Genomic DNA, 26,828 nt, shown 5'->3' on the forward strand with positions numbered 1-26,828 from the left:
GGGCTCACATCCTCTCCAACTACTGGCTGTGACCCTGGGCAAATCACTTCTTTTAGCTTCAATTTTTTGTGTGAAGTGAAAAGCGGTAATGACTTCGGAAGGTTTGAGGATTAAGTTCTATAGCGGATATACATCACCTAGCACGGTCAGATACATAGTAAGTGTTCAATAAACACTCTTAGGTAATATGCTTGACCTATATTAGACATTTATTTGTGGTAGCTATAATATTTAAGGGATTTAGAAGAGAGCAAACAATAAGAATGAAACATTTCATCACATAGTTGTTCAATAATCAAATTGACAAACAAATGTTTTAACTGACCCCCCCCCCACCCCATGATTACATTGTCTACCGCAAGTGACCTTTCTCATCATAAGATTAAAATCAGGGAGTATGTTCCTCTCATAATTTGATAACTGCCATTAAACAAAAGTTGATTTTTTCCAACTAATTACCGTATAAGTTGGAAAAAAAACTTGCTTTTCCAAAGCGTAAAACAGATCCGTCTAAGTAACACTTAAATAGGGGTTCTCGCATTTTTAGTGCCAATCTCCTATGTCCCCTCAGTACTTTCTTCACGGATGTCTAGAGAATGGACTTGCCAATAAAAACTTCTGTGATTTCATGACGTGCCAAGAATTCTCAACCAGGTTAAGTTTTATACCCTGTGTGCAGCATTTGCTTTATCCCGCAATTGCCAGGTGGTTCCCCTTCCAGCTCTCACAGTCGCGCCTCTCCACCCCCTCTGGAGATACAACTGCAGTGGGAGAAGCCTCTCCCTGTTGGAGCCGTAGGGGACTTGACGGATGCGGGGCGCCTCCCGGGAGCAGCGGCAGGACCGGGAGTTGGGTGGGGTGAGGTGCGCCCGAGGGGTCCGGCCGGACGGGCGGGAGGGTCCTCTCCTGGCGACCCTGGGACTCGGCTCTCCCCGATCGTCGTCTTGGGGCACCTTCCCTGCCGTCTGCAGCCCCCAGGCCCCACTGCCTCTAACTCGGCGGCCCGGGCCCGTCCCAGTCGCTAGTTTTCTTTTTGGCATTGCCCTTTGCCCTCCCATGAAGTCCTCTGTTGACTCTCTCTTCAGTTCCAGTCACCCCTAGGTCACTCTCCCTCTACCACAGTCACCCATTTTGTCCCCTGTCCCCTTACTCTTCTTCACCTCTCCCCGGGCCGCCTTCTCATAGGACTCTGCCGACCGAGATGCTGCGGACCCCGCGGCCAGGGGCTGCTCCCCGGACAACCCTGCGTCCACCTTTGCCCCTTCCTCGGGGGCGCGAGAGGCAAGTTTCCGCCCCGTCCTTTTCCCGGTGACAGGACTTGGCGGCGGCCACTGCCGGGGAGGCAGAGGGAGGGACGGCCTGGCTCCCGAGCCCCCTCCCCTGCTCGCGAGCTCGCGCGGTCTGTCTCTCCGCAAGTGCGGAGACGCGGAGGAGGAGGAGGAGGAGAAGGAGGAGGAGGAGGGAGTTGGGGGAGGATCTCCATTGAAATAAACAACCAGGCAGCAGTTATTAACACGGGAACATGGCGGCCGCAGCCTCGGCTACAGCTTCGGCGGCGAAGGTCAGCGCCGACGGCAGCCGGCACCTGACGGCGTGACCGACCCAAGCCGGTAACCGCGCCTTCCCCCGGGGCCGCGAGGGCGGGCGGGGGGCGGGCGGCAGGCGGGGGGCGCCGCGTCCCCACTCCCCGGCCGCGACTGCCCTTCCTGCGCCGAGCCCCGGCAGAGCCGTGCGCCTCCGAGAGGCTGTTTTTGTGTGCGGGGACCGCCGCCGGAGTGCGCGGAAAACGGGAGTTGCATCCCGGAGGCGCAGCGAGGCTGGGGAGTTGGGGCTTGGGGGTGGGGAGGGCGGGAAGCGGCGGGGAGACGCGGAGTCCCCGGGAGAGAAAGGAGGCGCTCCAGCGCCTTGCCAGAGCTCGGGAGACGAGTCCCGGAGCGCGAGGCGGGCGGAGGCTGCAGCCCGCGGCGCGGGCGAGAGGTGAGCGCCGAGGCGCAGCGGGGAGGCCGGGGGTGCGGGCGCGGCCCCCGCCCCGAGGAGCGAGTGCCTGTCGCCCAGTCCGGTGCGGGGTCGGCGGAGACCGAGGCTCTAACCCCGCGGGGGCAGCGCGGCAGAGCCGAGAAGGTGAATCCCGGGAAGGTGCATTCTTTAATGGAAGCGCGGAGCGGCTGCAGCGGAGAGTGGGAGCCGGGCGAGGGGAGGCAGGACTCGGGAAGTGCCGGGGGTGTGTGAAGGTGAAGCAGGGTGTCCGGGCGGCCGGCGAGCTGCAGCGCGGGACGGGGAAGGGGAGCCGCGGCCCGGCGGGCGGCCCGGGCCCGTGTCAGCGCTGGGGGCGGGGGGCGAGGGGCGCCGAGCGCCGCGGGCGGACGGGAAGGAGCTGCGGCGGGCGGGGCGGGCGGCGCGCTGGGGCCGAGCAGGCCGGGCCGTGGTGGGGGCGGGGAGCCGGGGGCCGGGCCGCGGCGGCGCCGAGCGGGGCTCGCCCCTGACTGAACTTTCTGGGTGCGGGCGTGTGTGCAGGAGGCGCGCTGGGGCCGGGGCCGGGGGCGGGAGGCGGACCGGGAGGTTCCGGGTTGGCTCGCCAGCGCCCCCTTTTCTCGCCCCCTTCTCCCCGCCCCTGAAGGGACAGGCTCTGGGGGCCCCAGGCGGGAAGCGGGAGGGGCCCTTGCGGCCGCCTCGCGACGGTCACGCCCCGGGCACGGGGACCCAGCTCTCTCGGGCCCCTGGGGGATGCTGGGGGAGGGGGCCGGGGTCGTGGCTGCCGGCTGCGCTCCCCGCCTCCTCTCCTCGGGGGAGTCCCAGAGGCGCCTCTTCCGAGACCGGGGGTGGGTCGGTCCCTGGTTAGATGGCCCCTCCCTCTCCCCCTCCCTCTAGTGGTTTCCGGGGCCTGCGGGACCGAGGGGCGGGAATCGGGGACCGGAGCCCCCTTCCGCCGGCCCGGAGCTGAACTGGGCCTCCCGCGTTCTGGGTCCGTCACTGGTAGGGGAAACTTTCCCAAACCAGAGACCGAGCCTGAACACCTTCCTTCGCCACCTCGTCCTCTAATCCCACTCCCACTCCACCTCCTCCGACGCCTTCCCCTCCCACCGACCCGAATCTCGCTGCGTCTGACTGATGGGGCAGTGAGCCAATCGAAGGCGGGGAGCTGACCTGCCGGGTGTCGGTGAGCCAATCGTGCGGACCAGAGGAAGGAAGGGGGCGGGGTTTCTCCGGACTAGTTAAAGCTGAGTTGCATGCGGGGCGGGGGAGTCATGGAGACGCCGAGAGCCAGCTACTCTTGTCCTTCCCCAAGTCACCCCCGCTCCTTGATCTTTGGGGTTGTGTCACTTAGAGGGGCCCCGACCCGGAGAGGCATGCCGCGGCACTCGAGGTCCTGTATGTCTTTCGTACCGAAATAGACGTTGTCTTATATACGACGAAGTCTAAAGCCACTTTAGGATGTGGCAGTAACTCCCCGAGGCCGGTTTCTAAAATGGCATATGCTGTAGTGATCATGTCCTGGACCTCAGCGTCCGGTTTACATGCTGAGGGTCACAGAATACAGAAGTTACCCGTTTGCCTCTATCTCGGTTTCACTCAGCTACGCCAGAATGGGGACAATGAAATTTGAAAGAGGACCCTGAGCATCGGAATAGTATCACGCCAACTAATTATTGGGAGTGGAAAGCATCGTTGTTCATAATGGCTTCACTGGTTCCTTGTTTAATTAGAGCGCCAATTCCCAAAGTGCACTTGAAACTTCGATATTTGGGGATGTCATTAAAAAAAGTTGTGGTTTATGGTATGCATTTTTTTTTTCTTTTTGCTCTTTCTTGGGTAAACAAAATGAAGTTGGGAACTAAAGCATCACTGATTGAAACATTAAGTGTGGGTATTTAAGGAGCAAAGCTAATCAAAGAATATTTGTCTACAGAAAAAAGTCTGAGTGAAATGTAGTTTGCCAGATTACTCCCACACAAAAGATTCTTAAAAATAATTTTAATTTTCTTAAACACTGCTGAATTGTACAGTGTGTGGGTACTTTTCTGGTTTATACAAGGTTTGGAGACATCTTTGGTTTTAACTGTTTATTGCGCGTTTAGTCAAGTGACTTTCTCAACTCTTGACTTTTAGGAGCAGAGGTCTTTGATTCTCTGTAGAGATCACAGGTTGCTCTGCAGGAATAGCAGTCTTTTAAAAAGAAAGCAGCTGCTACGAAGCGTGTGTGTGTGTGTGTGTGTGTGTGTGTGTGTGTGTGTGTGCCTGTTCTTTGTTGGTGAGGTTAGGCACACTGACAGAAGTAATTCTCCCTTTCTCACCTGGAATTTGTAGAATCTTTGGGAGTTCAAAGAATGAAAAGTGTTAGATTAAGAATGAATTTATTCAGTTTTGTCATAAGTATCCCATGAATTTAATTTTGGGAGTGTGTTCTTTTAGGTTACGTGGGAAATGTGTCATAGGTCAAGCTTTTATTAATCTTGGGTTACTAAGAAAGAATTAAGGGGGACTGCAGTTCTAGGGAACAGTATTTGCCAGACCTTACAACTGTGTTCTGTTGTTGTATACTATTTTCAAATTTACCATGAGAATTCCCAATTCAGGATCATTTTGGGTGCATGTAGACAAGAATTAATTGCATTTTGCTGTAGCTCTTGAGATGTTGTTTGTAATAAAATAGTAAAAAGAGAGAAGGTAAATCAAACACTTACTTAGACTGGCAGAGGTAAGGAGTATTACAAACAACATTCAAAAGTGGACAACATTCAAAACCCCCCATCATTTGGCACTCTGACATAACGCCCTTCTCTCTTTTGTATGCTTAAGAGCAACACATTATTTTACTTAATTCTCTGCAACAGTCCTTGAAAATGTGCTCAGATTCTTGGTGGCAGAGAGAACCAAGTCTCCTAATGTCTGGCTTGGTGGGGGGAACCTCTCAAGCATATGGAGACATCTAGAAAAAGATGTGCATCGTCAGCTGTGATTCCATTGTGTGCTCTCAGGCTGGATCTGAGCTTCCTTCCTCCTGGGAATTTCAGTCTTAAACAGAGGAGTTCTTTGACTTTTAGATGTCAGTAGACTGAAGCAGGAGGGTAGAAAAGAGCTCACCAGTTACGGATTTAATATGTTTTGAGTAGTTAATATTTTTTGGATTTTAACCCTTCATTGGTTAAATATAATTTAGATGACTTTGGCTTAGTGTTAGAAGAGCATTTTATTGGAAATATAAAATGTAAGACTGTGACCCATAAGTTGACAGCTTGGATTTCTTAGGAAAAATTTTGTGTTGTATTGAGTTTAAAAGCGATTCTTTAAGCACTCTTTAGGATATTGGATAGTAAAGGAAAATAAAAAAGGGGATGGTCTCTTTAAACAATTTTTCTGAAATGCACAGCGTGCCCTCATTTGATATTTTGGCCGTTATTGTGTCATAATCGAAGTTATATTTAAAAGCAAAGTTAATGCTTATTTATTGCTATGAAAAAACTGCTATTTAAGAAATTACTTTAATATTTTGTGTATATAGTTTTGTTTGGTAATATATGTTATTACATGCTTTATTGATTTTTGATTAAGAGAATAGGCGGGAGAAAATAAGTCACTGCTTTAAAGTATTGGTCTTTTATTGCTGCAAATCATAAAATCAGCAACAAATCAGGATCTTTTTCCATAGTGAAAGAATAAGTCTATAGTTCATACCAAAAATGAAAGCCATTTAAGGGAAAACGGAACAAAACCTTCAGGGTTTTTTTGTACCCTTTCATATTTCAGGCTAATTTTATTACTTCTCTATGTCTTACTTTTCTAAACAAACAAAGAAAAAAGGTTCTAAGTGTTTGTGTTCCAAGTGTTTGTGTTTTTCCTTTTTTGTTTTTAAAGGCTTCTAGTAGAGTTTTATGAATTACAAGCTGTGAAAAGAATATGTCATATTACTCTCTAAATAGTCTATTACAAGTAATGTCTGGAAAAGCTATGAAATACAATTTTACTGTTGCAGACCTTCAATTCAGAAAACACATCTTTATGGATTCTAGATGCTAATTTCTAGATCGAGGTGAGAATGTGACTTTTGATGATATTTTAGAAGCTGGTGTAGTTCTCTTAGCTGTTGTAAAACTGATTATGAAAAGGAGTGGAAATCTTAAAGGTAAATTATAAAGGCAACTGAAATTAAAAGACTAGGTGGTCTGCAGGTAGATCCTAATACTGTTAGCTTTTAGGGCAAAGATTTTATGTGTTTACTGTATGAAATGTTGATGAATGACCACATTTCTGGCTCCCCAGGGCTGTGATGACATAATGCGATTGTGGAAATGTTGATTCTAGGACAATTTTCTGTTGGTTCTCTGGTTGGAAATTTTCTAGAGAAGAATTAAATGAGCAGGGAACCTATGGTGGTGTTTTATATAGCTGTTTTTGAGGCTTTGGACACAGAATCATATAGGTAGAAGTTATTCGCAACTAGTTAAATGTTCTAAAGGAAAAGAAAACATCTTTACTTTGACTAGGCATCAGCTGACAGATACGTGGAGAATTGAAGTTAGCCTGCTAATTCTGGCAGAATTTATGCTTTTTAGGCAGCCAATTCCGAATTGTTTGAGTTCCCCTGGCCAACTTAAATCTACTTTGGTCTTGCTGTTGTTGTTGTTATTATATTATATTTTGAGATACGGTCTCACTCTGTCATCCATGCTGGAGTGCAGTGGCATGATCACAGGTCACTGTAGCCTTGACCTCTTAGGCTCAAGTGATCCTCCTGAACCAGCCTCCCAAGTAGTTGGGACTACAGGTGTGTGTCTCCACGCCTAGCTAATGTTTGATATTTTTTGTAGAGATGAGTCTTGCCACGTTACCCAGGCTGGTCTTAAACTCCTGGGCCCAGGCGATCCTCTCCCCTTGGCTTCCCAAAGTACTGGGATTAAAAGCATTAGCCACCGCACCTGGCCATCATTTTGGGCTTTTTGACCTTGTCTTTGCTTTCTTGTCTAAGTATTGTCTCATTCATTTGTTCATTTAGTCATTTGATGAGTACTCTGTCCTGGCCTTTTCAGTGTACTTTGATATTATAAACCATCCATTCCAGAGCCAGTGATTAAAGGGGGAACATAGAGTGGGTGATCACTTTTTTTGGTTGGGGAGGAGGTGGGAGGGGACATATTTGCCTTCATTTCAATTTGCTTTAGTACTAAAGATATGTTCTTTTTGTGTGCATGTAATTTTAATCATATAATGTCAGCACATTTTACTTTGATTTGGGTTTGGGTTGTCTTTTCCCTGAAAATAGGGTTAAAGTGTTCATAATAAAAAATATTGTTAAATGTCCCCTTAACTGATTAGCCTACAACCAAATGGATTTCTTTTAATGAAGGTATGAATATTTATAATTATTTTTGTTTTATTTCCTCTGGAATCATGTTGTATCCTCTCTGGCCTTGAGTCCTGTGTGGTGTATGGTAAGGATGGCACTCTTCAGTTGGGCGAAGGTGACAGGCGTTGCCTGTGAATTGTTGCCGCTTTAGGGCTGCTCATTCTGGGCCTTAACCACCTAGGTTTCTAAGGGATGGAATGCTCCTGAGTGCAACCTTGTGCAAGTATTCTGCTATGGTTGTCAGTTTTTCTAGATGTAGCTTATTCTTGCTCTTTTTCTTCCTTTTTTGAGACAGTCTCACTCTGTTACCCAGGTTGGAGTGCAGTGGCGTGATCTCAGCTCACTGCAACCTCCGCCTCCCGGGTTCAAGCGATTCTCTCACCTACGCTTCCTGAGTAGCTGGGACTGCAGGCACATGCCACCTCTTCCAGATAATTTTTGGTAGAGATGAGGTAGGTTTCTTCATGTTGGCCAGGCTGGTCCTGAACTCCTGACCTCAAATGATCCGCCTGCCTCAGCCTCACAGAGTGCTAAGATTATAGGCATGAGCCATTGAAACTGGCCCATTCTTGCTCTTAACTAAAAGGTCTGTATTAGAAGAGTAACAATGATAACAGAAATGATAATAGCAGCTATCATTGAGTGCCAACAACCTGATAGACGCTTTTTTGATGTGTGCTTCATTCTTTAATTCTTGCCACAACCCTATAAAATAGAGGTTACCTCCATTTTCCAGAAGGACGCTGAAGCTTAAAGTGAGGTAAGTCCTGTACCTGTGAGCAAAACTTTGGGAGGAAAAATTAACTTTGCCACTGAGTGGGGAAATAAATCCTAAACATCGGAGGGAATGGTTGAATCTGAAAATGTCTTTCTTTTAGGAATCTGATAAAGCAAATGTTTGTGGGACATTATAAGGCTCAGTCTACTTGTTAAGTCCATAAGAAGGATGAATACATTTGAATAGTTCCAGTCCTGCAAATTATATCAGCAGGCATCTTCCAGACTGTTGCCTTAAGGAGGGCTTATACCTGCACAGAGGTGATTGATTTGAAGACCCACGAATAGTGTCTGGCTTTTTTAGTCACCAGCTCAGTTTTTAATAATTGTTGAAATTATAGATTCATTCTTTTAATTTTCAAGAAATAAGAATTATAATGGGTGAAGTAAAATAGTTCACATTTATTGAGTGCTTACTGAAAACCAAGTGCAGGGCAAAGGTACCCCTACAGTACTCTTGTATGTTTCTTACTGTAGCAGTGAGAGGTAGAACCCTGTTGTTGTTAGCTGTCTTACCCAGTGCTTTGTTGAAGTAACATAGATCAGTAATTCTCCACTAGTGAAAAGGAAAAGAGTAGGGAATGTATTTTGCAAGAGCATATTCAGGTTGCCTATTGTTCTCACAATAAAAAGCTCAGAAAATAAAGCTGAAGAAAACTTGATTGTGGGGGATAGGTAGAAAATAGATTGACAGAGCACTATAGAGGAAATAGGCTTAGAAAGGATAGAATGCTGATAAAGGTAGTTGGCTTCTTACGTCCTTAAAACACCTGATTCTAGTATGTTTAACTGTTGGGCACAGATTGTGTGATGCATGTTTTGTGGATGTTTTGTAATCATGTAGCGTGGATGACTCGGTGTTGAGGTATTGTAGTCCCAAAAAGAAGGCTGATAATATATTCAGTCATCTGACTTCTGCTCTGCTATTTGTGGAATTCTTCTCTCTGCTCAATTGTTTGCACCCAGCGCGGAGAGCTTTCAGGGAACTCTTTCACCTGCACATGTAGGATCAGCATGCATTGCTTATAATGTTCCAGCTGCTGAGACTGAAGACCTGTTGTCATCAATGAGAACATAATGCATGGTATTTTCTATTATTCATTTAGTGTGTCCATATGAAATGTGACCCAGAACCTTCCAAGGCTTAACTTGGAAGAGTGTTAGTTCTGGTAGTTTCTGTTGGTGCTGACTGATCTCTGCCCATTGAAGTCCCCATCTAAATGAGGATTGTCTTTTTCTAGCAGATCATTTCTGCTTATAAAATCAGTTCATGATTCAAATATGAAACGACTTCTTTGTCTTTGGTATTATAGTAGCATTTGTCAGAATATTTAATATTAACTTATCTTAAAATTTCTAATTGTACTGTTAATATGCTTAAAAATGAAAAACTTTCAGTTATTGTCAAAATGTTTTTAGATTCCTAAATAAGGAATACGGAAATTCTGTAGTAGAATTGAATGTTGGGAGTATATGAATTTCTACAAATTTAACCTAATATTATAGCATTTCTGGAAATTACAGAAGCTGGTTGTGGTAGTTATGGAGACAGGCAGTGGGGGCTTGCCGGTGCTTGAGGCAGTTCTGCTGTCCTGCATCTGCCATCTTGTGCCAGCAGCCTGTTGTGGATGTAGCATAGGGTGTGCCTGGCATTGAGACCAAACTCCAGTAGCTGACCACTTTCTGTGCAGTGCTTTGACATAAGGGTGGAATGATAATGACTCAAACTTCTGACCACTTCACTTTGGGTATGAATCTTTGCACATCTTTCTCCTCTACCTCCTTTTATCTTTCTTCTTCCCTGACTTAATTTTTTCTTCAAGTTGAAGATTAAATATGAGTGGTAGTGAAAAGAATACAATCAAGATTATGGGGGAAGTCTGTTACTATCATTAAGGATTTCATTTATGTAGATCGTGTCTGATCATGATCTACAGTTTCCCCCTTTACCAAACAGATTTACTCTGCTAAAAGCACTTAGTGAAGAAGCCAGCTATTTGTTAAGAAAGCAATTATGTCGCACCTTAGCCCAAGTGAAGTGAGGTATTGGCTGATTTGTTGTTGGAGTTAGTTGCTGGACAACATTGTGGTTCAGAAGACTGAGGCTGAGCTTTGTTGTAGTAGGATCGAGCATTACATTCCTTAGCTTTTATATCTGTATTTTATTTTTTCCCTGTTTAAGGATATTGTTATAAACCCTGCAGTGTTAGATGTCATGAAAGTGGTGATTAAAGCCATCAAAATGGTATAAGCTGAAAATATTAAGACGATTTAAGATTGGTGAAAACTGTTGTCAAATTGCTAAAACTTTAAGAATGCCTGCCTCTTTGGAGTTTCTCAATATGTTTTCAACTTCTGTAATTCTGTTTTGAGACTTATTTTGTGTGGTGTTCTTGTTACTGTTTTAAGTAATATTAATGTTTTGATTCCTTAAGGCTTTTTCATACAAGTGTGATGTAAAAATATTTATTTCGTTTAAACATGTTATTTTGGCCAGGCGCGGTGACTCACGCCTGTAATCCCAGAACTTTGGGAAGCCGAGGTGGGCGGATCACCTGAGGTCAGGAGTTGGAGACCAGCCTGACTAACATGGAGAAACCCCATCTCTATGAAAAATACAAAATTAGCTGGGCATGGTGGTGGGCACCCGTAATCCCAGCTACTTGGGAGGCTGGGGCCGGAGAATTGCTTGCACCCAGGAGGCGGAGGTTGTGGTGAGTCAAGATGGCGCCATTGCTCTCCAGCCTGGGCAACAAGAGCGAAACTCTGTCTCAAAAACAAAAACAAAAACAAAAACGTGTTATTTTATTGTGTTTGAGCACCACTGGACTCTTTTCTAAATAGATAGTAAGTCATGAAACCTAGTGAAGGAAATGGAAACCACGTGACTATATTTTCCTTATGCTGTGCTACTTTTTATTTTAAGCAAAGGGTTGTACAATTAATTAACGATCCTAATAGAGTGGAATATTCTAAGCTATTACATATTATACGAGAAAATGACATATTCGCTGTGGACTGAATATATTGACAGTGAACAACAGCAATAAAAGTCAACAAAATGCCTGGACGTTGAAGGGCATTGGAAAACAAAACTGGAGCATTATTTCCTGGTTAAAGGACACTCATGCAATCAACAGCAGCATTCTCACTATCATTTATTGTCTCATTTCTAATACTAAGTATTTTCACTTTAAGAAAACACATTTAGCGGAGAAGAGAGCCAGGAGACAAGGGGAGCCCAGATTTTAGGCTCCAGGCAAGCAAAGGCTTGAGCAGGAAGGAACTGGGCCTGGGCACACCTGGCCTGGCCCTGCATGTGGGTTTCAGGGTGATCTGAGACTCTTGCAGGCGTCATGAACTAGGAGTCACTAGGAGAGGACTCAACTGTTCCCTGCCCCCTCTCACTGTGTGTGGGGATGTTGGGGGCCAGCTGCTGACCTTTGGTGGGGAGGGAAGAAGAGTGGAAAAGAGGGGACCTGTGGTAGGTAGATAGAGGATGGGACAAGTCTCAGCGGGTGGAGGCCCTGGATGCTCACCTGCACTACAGTTGTACGATTCAGGATATCCCACCAGGAGCTCATGTATAGAGAGAGCCTTTTGATCTGCATCCTTAATTGTGGAACAGGATGGCAATGCTGATGGCCTGTGCCCTTCAAGCACCACTAAGCCCCAAAGCTCTTCTGCCCTCATTGTCTGTGTTACCAGACTGAGCATTTGAGGGATTGTTTTCCTCTTCCTAGGACAGAAGTGGGGGCACAACTCCGCCCAAGATCAGATAAAGACTAGGTAGTCCTAAGGCAAGGGAAGGCTCTCTGGGGCTTGTGGTTTTCAGAGGCTGAGTTCCCTGTCTTCACTGGGCTTGCGTACCTCTAGGGCCCTTGGAAGAGTGAGGGGAGGCAGTGCCTTCCCACCGAGGGGTACAGAGAGTGTTCCCTTTCCCATCTCCTTCCTATTTCCTTTTGAGGTTCCGGTATCTCTGGGAGCTTAATCCCACATTTTCTGGGACTACCACAGGTTTTCATAGGTGTTTACTCCTTTCAAGAAAGGAATTAATTGAGTGTATAATGGAGAAAAAAATGCATATAGAAAGAAACTGGAGGCAGCCTAAGGAGAACCTTGCGGGAATATTGAGAGTTGCTGTGTGAATGTAGGCTGAAAATGTTTGGACCATGCAGATAGAAAATATCAGCGCAAAGAGTAGCCATGATGTAAGTCTGCAGATTGATGAAGGTATGTATGGAATAAATCAAGAGTGGTGAGTACATACCATTGCAGCTTAAAAGATTTTTAAGGATACTAGTAGTTTTATCAAGTATCAAACTGAGTAGTCAGTTTATGGTACTTGTTACTCAAGAGGAATAGGCTACTTACTACACGAGTTTTTTTTTTTGGGCTGGGCCTGGTAGCTCACGCCTGTAATCCCAGCACTTTGGGAGGCCAAGGCGGGCGAATCATGAGGTCAGGAGATCGAGGCCATCCTGGCTGACATGGTGAAATCCCGTCTCTACTAAAAATACAAAAAAAAAAAAAATTAGCTGGGCGTGGTGGCAGGCACCTGTAGTCCCAGCTACTCGGGAGACTGAGGCAGGAGAATGACGTGAACCTGGGAGGCAGAGCTTGCAGTGAGCCGAGATCGCACCGCTGTATTCCAGCCTGGGTGACAGTACTTTTTTTTTTTCCATCTCAAAAAAAAAAAAAAAGGTTTTTTTGTAAGGTTTACATAAATATATGGATGATTATTTCATAACGTTAGTAAAATAAATTAGATCTTTTGATATACATTCTGTGAAGTTTAATGTCAGGAGAAAAACTATGAACTAAAATTCTTCGACTAATCTGGTATTAATTACAGTTTGTATGTTGTGCCTGTATATATGCCTAAAATGGTGTGTATTGTCTGAATGACTTAGGAAATTGTTTTCTTGCTAGCTTGCTAACAGGGGGAGATAGTGAGGACGGAGACACACACACACACACACACACACACACACACACACACTCTATTCATTTTCCCATCCACCCAAATAGTGTATAGAAAACAGCATGAAGGCTTTCATTTTAAAACTGTGTTTTGGACTGATATTTAACAGGACCTCCTTCTCTGCTTTGAGTCATTAATAGATTGATCTTCCCCCAGATACTCCTTTTCTAATAATGTAATTCCCCATGCATTATAGAATAATATCCTCAAACACTTAATGGAGGGGTCTGTCACGAACCCAGTTTTCCCCATTTCTGGCCTTTACATGAACCTTTGTACCTGGCCTTCTGTGAACATGTGTTGACCATGCATGCTCATGATCTTTGATTTGGCCAGAGAAAATGATGAGTTATTCTAAAATTTAGGAAGCATCCTTCTGTCATAAAACCCAATTATTTGGGGAGTTTGTATTACTGATCTTAGTTAATAACGCAATCCAAACAAAAAGAGAGGGAGTCCAAAAGTATTCAAAGGTTGTTAGTAAGTTGTTTAATAGATCAATTACAGATTTTATTAAAAACATTCTATGACTTTTACACTGTTGGTGGGACTGTAAACTAGTTCAACAGTTGTGGAAGACAGTGTAGTGATTCCTCAAGGATCTAGAACTAGAAATACCATTTGACCCAGCCATCCCTTTACTGGGCATATAACCAAGTGATTATAAATGATGCTGCTATAAAGCCACATGCACACATATGTTTATTGCGGCACTATTCACAATAGCAAAGACTTGGAACCAACCCATATGTCCATATGTCCATCAATGATAGACTGGATTAAGAAAATGTGGCACATATACACCATATTTTATGCAGTCATAAAAAAGGATGAGTTCATGTCCTTTTTAGGGACATGGATGAAGCTGGAAACCATCATTCTGAGCAAACTATTGCAAGGACAGAAAACCAAACACCTCATGTTCTCACTCATAGGTGGGAATTGAATAATGAGAACGCATGGACACAGGGTGGGGAACATCACACACTGGGGCTTGCCGAGGGATAGGGGGAAGGGGGGAGGGATAGCATTAGGAGATATACCTAATGTAAATGATGAGTTAATGGGTGCAGCAAACCAACATGGCACATGTATACATATGTAACAAACCTGCACGTTGTGCACATGTACCCTAGTACTAAAAGTAAAATAACAAAAATAAATAAATAAATAGAATTATAGATCTCCAAAAAATAAATAAACGCGTTCTATGGAAAAGGAAGGCCGTCTTCTTACCTTCAAATCAGAAACAATAAAGAATTAAATTTTTGGCTTTGTCACTTCAGTAAAATTGGACATTTTTCGCACCTGGGCTTATTAAATTTTCCCCTGCAGAATATTTTGCCACTAGAGTGAGAAGAGGGATTAATATTTTCAGTTTATAGTGGAGAGAGGAGAAAAAGGTAAAGAAAACCTTGGGGAAATTCAGTAGTTCTGAAAAGGTAATAAAACAAAACCAAATACAAAGAAAGTATACCGGGGTTGGCACTTAACTACTTCCATTGAAGAAGCGATAGAAAAAGAGAATGAAGGCATCCTTTAAGGGCTGATGTCTTAATAGATAAATAATGAAATTCTACAACTATCCAAGGAGCAAAGACCTTCCACTTCACACATTAATATATTCTTATGACAACACTTGTAAAAATGTTCTCAACGTTCTTCCCAAATTTCTTTTAATAATAATTTCTCATTTTGTGGGATCTTTTTATTTGCAGAATAAGTCAGAAGACCTATCCATCTGTCTGTCGTCTATTCACATTCTGCCACAAACCAACTGAATGTTAAATCGTAGAAACACTGTGCGAATCAGATGGAAAAGCGGTTGGCACTCTGTGCAGTGTCCTCTGCCCCTTCTAGCTCCCCTGATGCTTTAATAATGTGGTAGAGCGAGAGGCTGAATACTGCTATTTCAGTGTGTTCTTGTTTTCAGTTCCTGACAAAAAACCTGCTAGAAAAGTATTGGGGTTTAGGGACGACTAAGGATTTCTTTGGTCCCAACTTTTTATTATGAAAATTTTTCAACATACAGAAAGTACAGTGAATCCCTGTATAAATTTTGCTATAAATGTTTTTTCTTTCTCCTCCTACCCTCTCCAGGGTGTGGGTGTGGGTGTGGTTGTATGTATACTGGATAAACCATTTCAAAGTAAATTACAGATACGATTCTTCATCCATATAAAGTTCATTGACTTAAAATCAAGGCATTATCTTAGGTAACCACACACACAGTACCATTATTAAACCTAAGAAAACAAATATCATCTAATATCAGCTCTATTTCAGTTTTTCCAGCTGTCCCCAAAATGGCTATTACAGCTTTGTTTTTCAAACGAGGATCTAATCAAGTTCACTCATTGCATTTTGTTCTCTGCCTTTCATCTCTTTTAAGGTGGACCAGTTCCCATGGTTTGTTTTGTTTGTTTAGACTTTTTAAAGAGTCTGGTAAGTCAATTGTCCTGAAGAGAGGATGCAGTTGTTCTATCAATTTTGGGGTGTCAGACCTCAGATTCTCCAGAAATATTAGGAAATTAAATTGTTAATGTGTTACCTAGTTTGATCAGGGCTGAAGAAGCACAGCCAACCTTTGAGGGCTTATTGCTTGAGATGATGGCATCCTTGGACCTTTTCATGGCATGTTCCTTCTGAAGTCTCTAGGTCTGGGCCTAGACAAACTTTCTACTGGCAGATCATAAGGAGATGCAAATGAAGAGGTAATATCTGACCATGAAACATTTACCATCTAACAACTTGAGATATTTTTTCCCTCCTGGGAAGTAGATACCTGTTTTAGGCTCAGACTAAGGAGGGGATAGAAATTGAGACACTAATTTTACAGCCACCTTGGCTAAATAGAAAGCTTTTATCACTTATTTGGAGTAACATTATAGAGACGAAAATTTCCCGGAGGTTTTTGGAGCAATAGTAACTTCAGTTTCTTGAATACTTGACTACTTCATAACTTTGAATTTGGAAGTTTCTGTTTCTTTTGTTTTTCTTTGCAGTGTCTTCATCTGTCCTCCCTGTTGACTTTCCCTGTCCTATAATTATTTCCATCTTCTTTACTTTATACCTAACCTTACCTTTTCTCTTTCCTACTTTAGAATCTTACTAGAAGTGTGTGGTAGAGCCCTCTCTTCCCTCTTGAATCACAGTGTGCACAGGGGTTCATTCTCACTTTGAGAAATAGACCATAAATGTAAAAATCATTCATAGGTATGTAGTAGACACCAGAGAGAGGTACCTGGTCAGTCTCACTCACCTAATCCAGTGGAGAAGTAGTAGTATTAATATTTTTCATATGTATATATGTATATACTTATTTATTATTGTTGTTTTAGAGACAGGGTCTTGCTCTGTAACCCTGGCTGGGGTATAGTTGCATGATCATAGCTCTCTGCAGCCTCAAACTCCTGGGCTCAAGTGATCCTCCCACCTCAGCCTCCTGAGTAGCTGGGGCCACAGGTGTGTGCCACTATGCCAGACTAATTGTTTTTTCCTCCATAGACATAGGGCTTGCTATGTTGCTCAGGCTGGTCTTGGACTGGGCTCAAGTGATCCTTGCACCTCAGCCTCCCAAAATGCTGGGATTATAGCTGTGAGGCACTGTGCCTGGCCTCATGATTATATTCTTAGTTGTAGATACAGAAACCTTGGTGTAAGAGTAGTGGGCAGGAAAGATTTTGTCAACCAAGAAAACAATAAGAATTATCACAAGCATTTGAATAACTCCAGAAAAACACTTGACTTGAAACTTTTAAGCTTCGGAAAAAGCAAAACAAAATGAAGTTATCTCCTCTGACGCAAAGTAAGTACTATTAGAGGCCATTTTCTGAATGGGACATAGAGACCTAGACAACATCTCCCAACCCCAGGACAGAAAATGCTGCTTAAAACAAATGCAGATATTATTTTGTGGAATTAATATTTAAACTGGGAAGTCATATACTTACTTAGAAGATAGAAAAGAGACTTCAGGAATGGAAAGAAAAGTAACACTGGTCATAGACCTTTTTGTTTAACAAATCTGGGCGATTTTAAGGTGATTATGAACCTGAAATAATATGTGACTCAGATTTTTATTTTTATTTTTTGCAAAAATTTTCCTGAAATGGCCGGGCACGGTGGCTCATGCCTGTCATCCTAGCATTTTGGGAGGCCAAGGTGGGCAGATCACCTGAGGTCAGGAGTTTGAGACCAGCCCGCCCAACATGGTGAAACCCCATCTCTACTAAAAATACAAAAATGAGCTGGGTGTGGTGGCGTGCACCTGTAATCCCAGCTACTCGGGAGGCTGAGGCAGGAGAATCTCATGAACCTGGGAGGCAGAGGTTGCAGTGAGCTGAGATTGCACCATTGCACTCCAGCCTGGGCAACAAGAGCAAAACTCAGCTGTCTTAAAAAAGAGTTTTCCTGAAATGTCTTACAGACATACTTGGTGACATTCTCCTTGTTCTTGTCATTCTGTACATATTGTGCTGCTTTTTAAAAAATGTTGGCCTCTGCCAGGCATGATGGCTCATGCTTGTAATCCCAGTACTTTGGGAGCCCAAGGCGAGCGAATCACCTGAGATCGGGAGTTCGAGACCAGCCTGACCAACATGGAGAAACCTCATCTCTACTAAAGATACAAAATTAGCTTGGCGTAGTGGCTCATGCCTGTAATCCCAGCTACTCGGGAGGCTGAGGCAGGAGAATTGCTTGAACCCCACAGGCGGAGGTTGCGGTAAGCCGAGATCGAGCCATTGCACTCCAACCTGGGCAACAAGAGCAAAACTGCGTCTCAAAAACAAAAACAAACAAACAAAAAAATGTTGGCCTCTTGGAGAGAGTTTGCCAAAATACTGGAGTTGCACACTGAGTGGCTCTGTGCTACAGCCCAAACAGTTGGGAGGAAAATACTTAAATAGTCTGAAGTGTAACCACAACAGGGACATTAAGAACAAGGGGGAGCAACAAAAATAATATAAAGACAGTGATATTATTGTAAAACAGTAACTATATACAACCCCCAGAAAATGAGATCTTTTGCATGGTTCTGTTTTTTATTCCTTTAAGCACCTCCAATTTTAAAAGTAGTCACTTAGGAGAAATACTTATAAAATGAGTAGTATTTCCCTCTTTACTAAACTTACTTGAAATATGCAAAAATTCACTGAGATCTGTGAGATCTTTTAAGATACTGACCTGTCTCTCTCCACTAAGTAATTGTAAACTGTAGACCCCACACTAAAGAATTCTAGGCTTTTACTGTCTTAGTTTCATCTTTGTTCCCTGAGTGTTACCTCTTTATGTCTGCGTGTGTGTGTGCGCGCGCGTGTGTGCTTTTTAAAAAGAACAGTTCATTTCCTCTTTTCTAATACTGTGTTTTATCTGCTGTGGATTTGGAAATCAGATAACCAGGTTTGTTTGTTTATTCAGCAAAAAATTAATGAGTGACTTCTATATTACAGACACTAGCATACAAAGATTAAAAAAGAAGTGTTCCCTATCCTCAAAGACCTTACGTTTAAGGAAGGCAAAAGCCATGCAGACAAATAATTGTTGTATAATATATATATATAAATAAAAAATTGTATTAGAGTGGAGGGCTATACAGGTATTTTACGTGAGCAAACTGCATTTTGCAAGGTGAAGGAAGGCCTTAGAGCTGCTGTAGTGTTTGATTTGAGCCTTAAAGACAGGCCGAGATGAGATTTCATCAGAGAAAAGGCGTCCTAAAGAGGCCTATGCATAGGATGAAGACAGAAAATATTGTAGTATGTTTCTGTTTTTCCTCATTTTACGTGTATCTTTAATAAGAGCTGCATGATAATTTGAGAGTCTTATCAGTAAAGCTAGTGATCTTTAGTGCACAGAATGTGGAATATTTGTTTTGAATATAGGGAAAGCAGCCTTTAATTCTTTGCTTCCTTTTCAGTTTTTTCCTTGAGTTCTAAATCAGGGAGTTCTATTTCCTATTGCTGCATTATATACCATCCCAAACTTGGTGGCATTATGTTCACAAATGTTGTGGCTCAGAATCATAAAAGGTATGATTGACACAACTTATCTGCCCCATGATGTCTGGCACCTTATCTAGGAAGATGCAAAACCAGGGTTGAATCTATGACTGGGGGGCTGGAGTCAGCTGAAGCCTTGCTCACCTGCATGCCTGGCCCTTCCTACTGGCTGTTGGCTGGGATGTAGGCTAGGTTGCAGGCTAGGTTGTAGGTTACCTACAAATTGGACTCTCCTTGTACCTGCTTGGACTTCCTCACAGCATGGCGGCAGAAGTTCAGTGGATGAAAATTCCAAGGAAGCTGTATTCCTTTTATGACTTAACCTCAAGAGTTACATAGGATCACATATGCCCTTAGTCCCAAGCTGCCCCCCCCATCCCCCAACCAGATTCATCAGGGAGGAAGCATTGATTCCAGCTATACTTGAGAGGCATTCAGCAGGGCGAAAGCATTGATTCCAACTGTACTTGGAAGACACATTATAAGACGAGCATGTGGGTTGAGAGATTGCAGTCATGTTGGGAGCCACCATCTGTCTGTCACAGGCTAATTTGTGGAAAGTTGAAGCGTTACTGTCCTTTCCTTTAAAATAAGAGAAGAGAGGAAAGAGGATTTATTATTTCTGAGATATGTGAAGTGATTCAATATGAGTTATAATGACCAGGTGTTCTTTAGTTCACAAAAGAGCATTTTTAAACTGTATTTAAAGGGATTTTAGACAGACATTTAGAAGAACTTTCTGATACTGCCAAGCATGGCAGGGTGGTGTGTACCCATAGCCCCAGCTACTCAGGAGGCTGAGTTAGGAGGGCTGCTTGAGCCCAGGAGTTTGAGGCTGCAGTGTGTTACATAAATAGCAACTGTACTACAGCCTGACAGCATAGCAAGACGCTGTCTATAGTAAGTAAATAATGTTTCAAAAAGTTTATAGGCTTTTTTCTTGACTAGAGGACATTTGTATGATTTAAAAGAAAGTTTACCAGACTGGGCAGTAAAGCGAGACCCCATCTCTACCAAAAATAAAACAAAAATTAGCCAAGTGTAGTGGTGCAAGCTTGTGGTCCCAGCTACTTGGGAGGCTGAGGTGGGAGAATCGCATGAGCCCAGGAGTTTGAGCTTGCAGTGAGCCATGATCACGCCATTGTACTCTAGCCTGGGCGACAGAGTCAGACTCCCATCTCTTAAAAAAAAATAAAAATATAAAGAAGTTTATTAATGATTAAGTATATACTGCCTCTGGATGGACCTGTTGCATTGGATAAGCGCTTTATTTCTGAGTCCCAAATTTCCTTTTTTGTTGGATGGGGATAATAACACTTGAGTTGCTGCTGAGTATCAAATAGGTTTTTATTATTCATGAAGTCAGAATGAATTAGATGATTTTAAAGAAGTCTTCTGGAATTGGATTCTCTGGTTATCACTAAAGAGGACTGAAAGGCATTAGTTAATTTTTTAAAATTTTTTCTTTACATTCTAGAATTATCTTTTTTAATAAAGAAAAAGTATCGTCCCTCTCTATTATTCCTTCTCATGTATATACTCTTTGTAGAACTCTTGATTAAATGATGATGACATGTATTTTTGGACTGTTTATTTTACCACAAGCATTTCCAGGGAGTTATCCCTGAAAGCCACTTATAAGTAATAATGAACACAGTTCTCCCTGAAAGCACTAGAATGGTGCTGCTTCCCCAGATGATCCATTTTATAGATTAAGGCAGCCTTTTGTAAAAAGATGCAGGGCTTTTTATGTGCTGAGAGCATGGATGATAGAACAGGTCTCTCGTCCAAGAGTGTATACATTTATTTTAGAGTGCATAAATTATCTACCTTGCTTATCAAAGTGGTAGTTCTAAGAGCTCATTCATTGAGATTTATAGAAGTATGGATGCATCTGGAAATCTGTTTTTTAATTTTAAAGAGAGTTTTCAAGTGACTTTTGATAGATATGGTGGGGAACAATACTCGAAGATCCCTTTGTGTGGTCCTAAGCACAGAGGGGCATGGAATCCTCTTTCCCATCAGGAATCATGGTAACCTGAGAAGTGTGGGGATTACTAGGCAAGACTGTCCATCAGTCTGCATGTGCTGTTTGGGCTCACTTTTGCGTATTAAGAAATTTCTCAATAGCAGAAAGAGAAGAAAACTGTGCACTGAAGTAACTAATGTGTGTTTTGTGTACCACAAGTTACACACAGATGCCTCAGAAAAGGCATTTCAATTCTAAGGATAAAATGAAAGTAAAATATTTCAAGATATTATCATTAGGGTTTTTTTTTCCTCATCACTCTTACAAGGTGATGCCTTAAAGGCAGAAAAAGTTGTAAAACTTGTGGAACATTCTGTTGGAATATGTTAAGTGCCAGCAAAATTTGGAGTTCTTGGCTGGGTGCAGTGGCTCATGCCTGTAATCCCAGCATTTTGGAAGGCCGAGGTGGAAGGGTCACATGAAGCCTGGAGTTTGAAACCAGCCTGCCCAACATAGTGAGACCCCCATCTCTACTAGAAATTCACAAAATTAGCTGGGTGTGGTGGCGTGCACCTGTAGTTCCAGCTACTCAGGAGGCTGAGGTGGGAAGAGTGCTTGAGCCAGGAGTTGTGGCTACAGTGAGCTATAATGACACCACTGCACTCTAGGCTGGGTGACAGAGGGAGACCCTGTTTCAAAAAATAAAATTGGAGTTTCTTGAATACAAGAGTATTTGTTTTTCAGTTCTGTGAAGGCAGTTTGGTGTAGCACTGCCTGGATTGCCATCCTACTCCGTCACTTGAACAAGTGTGACCTTGCGTCCCAATTTTTGTAAATGTTCACTGTTGTTATTGTCACTTTGAATCACCTGCAGTGATAGGTATTTGACATACAGTTGGTGTTCTGTAAATTTTGGTTAGTTATTTGGGATTATAATTCAGAGTAGATTATTTTAAACTCAAATAGAGGATGTTTCGAAGAACTATGAAAAAAGTTAGTCTTGAAGACAAGACCCACCTGTGCATTCAGGATTATTTATGGTCAGGGTTTTATGGTCCTTTATCAATTGAAGGGTGTAACAGAAATGCAAAGGGTGATGCAGCACTCTGTAGTCCATAAGGATACATTATGAACTGTTTTCTAATTATTCACTGTTTAGAGTAACTGTGTTTCTACTTCGTTTGTTTACAGAATGATTATTATTACAATCCCTTAACATTTTAGCACTTGGTAGGTCTGATTCAATGGTTCTCAATAGATGGGAGTGGGGAAGGACAAAGATGATCTGATGTATCATTTGGCCTACCAACATTCCTGTCCCTGTTACATTCCTGTGGTTTTGTGGTAGTTGAAGGTGAACCTGACAGTGCTGTTTTATGGAGAAGATTGAAAGGAAAGTGTTTTAAGTCAACAGAGTTAAAGCTCTTTATGTTTTGGAAAAAATTTGGGGGTTATTTTAAAAACTACTCAGAGGTGATAGAGTGTTGTAATTATCATATGGAAAATAATCCAAAAAATAAAGTATATAAAATTCACATTTCATTAACCTGGAAAATTGACTGATTGTTTGACATATCTAAGTGTTGGTCTTAGAAGTGGACAATATTATTCTCAACAAAGAGATTATACTTAGATTCCTCAGAGAAGTATCTAATGATAACTCAATGTTGGAATCATTTGGTTAATTTAATTATAATTTAAAATAAAACCCCTTTTGAGAAAATTAGTGCTGCATAAGACTTAAATGTTATTTTTGACTAGTTCAGACTGTGGCTTAAAATACAATAATTTTCTCAGAAAAAATGAAGCTCTTGCTAAGAATGGTTGGACATATTTCACCAACATCAAGTATTTTTTTTTTTTTTGAGTTTGAATATAATCCCATAAGTAGATGCTTCAGAACCACTTGAATCACCATGGAAAGCAAGTCTCTTTAGTTATTCTCCATCTAAGTGGCCTTTGCCATACAGTTTAATTAAATCTGATCATCAGTAATAGTTCTCTTTTCCATAGGGATAAGTTGGTTCTTTGGATTTTTCAAGATTTGGACTGTTTCAAAGATAAATTCACATTTTGCAAAGGTTTGCCCATGTTTATACACAAATGGAGTACACTGATGTTCTCATAGGTGATGGAAAACTTTGTATAGCTAAATTCCTTGATGGAAAATTTCCAGATCCATAGGGAAAGGTGAGATACTTAGATACAGTTACCCGAGAAGACTGTTTAGAAGCTCTCTTTATGAAGTTCAAAGGAATAAACTTTTTTTTCTTAGAAGTATGAGCAGAGCATTCAAATAGCAATAAAGAAAGTTTCTAGGCCAGGTGCGGTAGCTCACGCCTGTAATCTCAACACTTTGGGAGGCTGAAGTGGGCGGATCACCTGTGGTCAGGAGTTCAAGACCAACTTGACCAACATGGAGAAACCCTGTCTCTACTAAAAATACAGAATTAGCCGGGTGTGGTGGTTCTTGCCTGTAATCCCAGCTACTTGGGAGGCTGAGGCAGGAGAATTGCTTGAACCCGGGAGACTGAGGTTGCAGTGAGCTGAGATCATGCCATTGCACTCCAGCCTGGAGTCTGTCTCAGGAAAAAAAAAAAAAAAAATGTCTAGGATGGTTTTAGTGTCCTTCTTCTGTGAGAACATAACCATGTAAAATGTTGGATTTCAAGTATTCCAATTTAAATATGATTTATGAATCTCAGTAACACTGCTATATGTTAGACCAGTAACTTCTAGTAAAACTTCTGACAGTGTGTCTATCTTAAGTGAGTAATTATAGGTCAAGGGATTAAAACAAAAGAGATAATTCCTGGTCCACCTCCTCCTTGGTGAGGTGTTATCCTCTTAGATCTGGTTGCTGTACGTTCACAAAGGCGATAACACAGCTCCATCCACTGTCTAGCCCTGGCCTTTATGTCCCAGCTTCTTGGTGTCTTGATGGGCCTTCTCTGGAAGCACATACCTGTGTGCACGAACATCTGAAGGAAAAGTGTGCTCTGGGCGCACTATCCAGAGTTTACCCTTTCAGATAGATGCCTCTGCAATGGGTATGAAAGTTGACTTTCTACCATTTTCCATAATTTTTCATATTTGTTTTTAATCTTGAAATAGGAACATTTATTAGTAAGTCAAATGAGCTATTCAGTCAGAGCTGTGGAAACTGCAGAGTACCATCTGTGTAGTTTGTGATGTGCCATATCAACTCGTATTTGAGCTTTTAGCAGGAAAAGTGACATAAAATTGCGAAGTATTATTATTAACACAGCTGATCCTATAGTGAATCAGGGTGAGAAAAGAATCTCTGTGGTACAGACTGCTTTTCCCTATCAGTTATAACCCTTCTGGAACGTCTGCAAGCATTTGGTAATTTTACCAATTGATACCCACCAATTGATCATCTTGGTTATGTCAAAAAAGAAATGCCTCCATGTTCTGACTTGGATCAGATTCATTTTTACAAATAAACTATAATTTTCATTCAAAATAGATATCTACCAGCTTCCCTCCCTGGTTCTTCTGGAATTCCTGAACATCAATGCCTAATAGCTGCTGTTAGTATTTAGATAAAACTGTTGGTGGACCTGGTGCAACAGATATTCAAGCTTTCCCAACATGGAATATTAGTCTTTCCTGACTTTATCACATTGGGGCCAAGACTTCTTTGTTCTCTTTCTTCCTTGTGGAAACAAGACATTTTACGCTATGCTAAACAACCCTTTATTCTAGCCAGTTAATTTATGATTGCCAGTTTCTTGATTGTGAAAAGTGATCTTCAGAGTCAAAAAGCCGTCTGCCTGCTTGTGTCAGGTGAACCTCCTCAAGGCCTCGAGGCACTGAGTCTTCTTAGAAGAAGCCTTTTATTAGCAACCTCAGCCCTCAGCACCCTCCTCTCCTTCTGATCCTAACTGGTGCTTATTTCCCAGGCCACATGTTGGCTGTTAACCTTATAATAGCTTATTTTATATTCTGGCTTTTTGGGTATGTATTTAGGTTTTGTGCTACTAATGAAATGATAAACTCCTTCAGCAGCAGCAGCAGCCTGGGATAGTGGAAAGTGAAAAGAATTCGGATTTAGAAGATGGTTTGGTATCAGTCTCGCTCCTCTATCCCTGAGTTGGAAGCATAGGCAGATTCTGAAAAGTATTGTTTAAAAATAGTCTCATGTAATAATACCTGACTCATAGGATTTTTTGCATTTTATAGGTAAAAAGCATTTAATCTGTATTTCTCATAATCTGTATTGTCCATTTTATAGGTAAAAAGCATTTAATCTGTATTTCTCAAAAAAGCATTTAATCTGTATTTCTCATACAGATTATGAGAAATACAGATTAAATGCTTTTTACCTATAAAATGCTATTACAGATACTATTTATTGTGGTTAGGAGCACATGGATAAGCCACCCGGTACCTGGATCAGATTTTACGTGAGAGCTTCAGAGGTTCTTGGGAAATGTCAAGTAAAATGTGTTATATTTTCAAAACCTATTAGCTTTGTTCCCTCTGCTGCATACTTAATTATCTCAAGTTTAGTTTTGTATTTCTGTTATCATCTCTATATAAGCTTGAATAACAAAAGAAATATTATTATTTTACATTTGGTGATTATATGGTGTCACTACAACAATCCCAATTCACCTGCTAGGCTGGAAAAGAAGCATACTTTTCCACGATTAATATTAGTGCTTATGTAGCATTAGTATTATACCTTTGTAGGGTTCCCTGTAATAACTTTTATCACAGAGTCCAAGTACATTTTTCATTGAGAGAGATTAGCACTACTGCCCTCACTTTAACAAACGAGCCATTTGAAACAATGGAAACTTGATATTTAAAATCGAGTTAAGATTAGGATTTAGGATCCCATTGTGTATTAAACAGAAGTTACTTTTTAATACTCTGTTGTTATGCTGTTTTTCTGTGCAGCTTCCTGAAATTCCTAAAAGTTGAAGTTTTTGGTATTGGCAAAATATCCCTTTACAAACAGTTACAAAAAATTACTATGGAAAAGTTTAATAATAATAATGTAATGAACGCCCATGAACCAGTCTACTATACCTTTATCTGTTACTCCCCCATCTGTTTTGAGGCAAGTCCCGGATACATTTTTTCATCCTATAGGCATTTTTTTTTTTTTTTTTTTTTTGAGACAGTGTCTTGCTCAATTGCCCATGGTGGAGTGCAGTGGCGCCATCTCCAGTCACTGCAGCTCAACCTCCTGGACTCAGGTGATCCTCCCACCTCATCCCAAGTAGTCGGGACCACAGGTGGGCACCACCACACCTGGTTAATTTTTTATGTTTTTTGTAGAGGTGGGGTTTTGCCATGTTGCCCAAGCTGGTCTTGAACTCCTGGACTCAAGCCATCTGCCAACCTTGGCCTCCCAAAGTGCTGGGATTACAGACGGGAGCCACGGCGCCAGGCTTTTTTTTTCTTTTTTAAAGAAGAAAATTTCATGTCGTACATATGAATTAACAAATGCTCGCTCAAAGAACAAAATTTTGGGCTGTACAATCCTTGAACATTTTTGTTTTGTGGTGGAGTAATAATATTGCAATTAGGCTTAGAGAATGAGTGCTGTGCAGAATGAATACTAGTAACAGGCATATAGTCCAGGGGAGAGAAACATTAATAAATACAAGTCTAAGCTCTGTGACAGCAGAAATCTTTTTTGCCTTGCACAGTATCTGAAACAATGTAAATGCTAGTAATTTGTTGAGTGAATGAAAAAAATTAGTAGAAAGTGGAATT

The 26,828-nt window shown here is 42.1% G+C and overlaps 1 protein-coding gene across 5 annotated transcripts in view; it reads left to right on the forward strand.

The window, feature by feature from the left end:
- The first annotated feature begins 1,196 nt into the window (after positions 1-1,196).
- The window catches only part of LOC105483602 (nuclear receptor coactivator 2), a 303,158-nt gene continuing 277,526 nt past the window's right edge, over positions 1,197-26,828 (forward strand). For 2 of the 5 annotated variants that reach the window (XM_011744557.3, XM_011744567.3), the window contains exon 1: positions 1,486-1,610. The gene's annotated coding sequence lies outside the window, so the exon portion shown is untranslated. Of the gene's footprint in view, positions 1,282-1,485; positions 1,611-1,875; positions 2,122-26,828 lie in introns of those variants that run through there. The other 3 variants (XM_011744559.3, XM_011744563.3, XM_024793328.2) reach the window with 3 other exon arrangements.

The sequence above is a fragment of the Macaca nemestrina genome, chromosome 8, assembly GCF_043159975.1.
Source record: "Macaca nemestrina isolate mMacNem1 chromosome 8, mMacNem.hap1, whole genome shotgun sequence".
NCBI classification, from domain to species: Eukaryota; Metazoa; Chordata; class Mammalia; order Primates; family Cercopithecidae; genus Macaca; species Macaca nemestrina.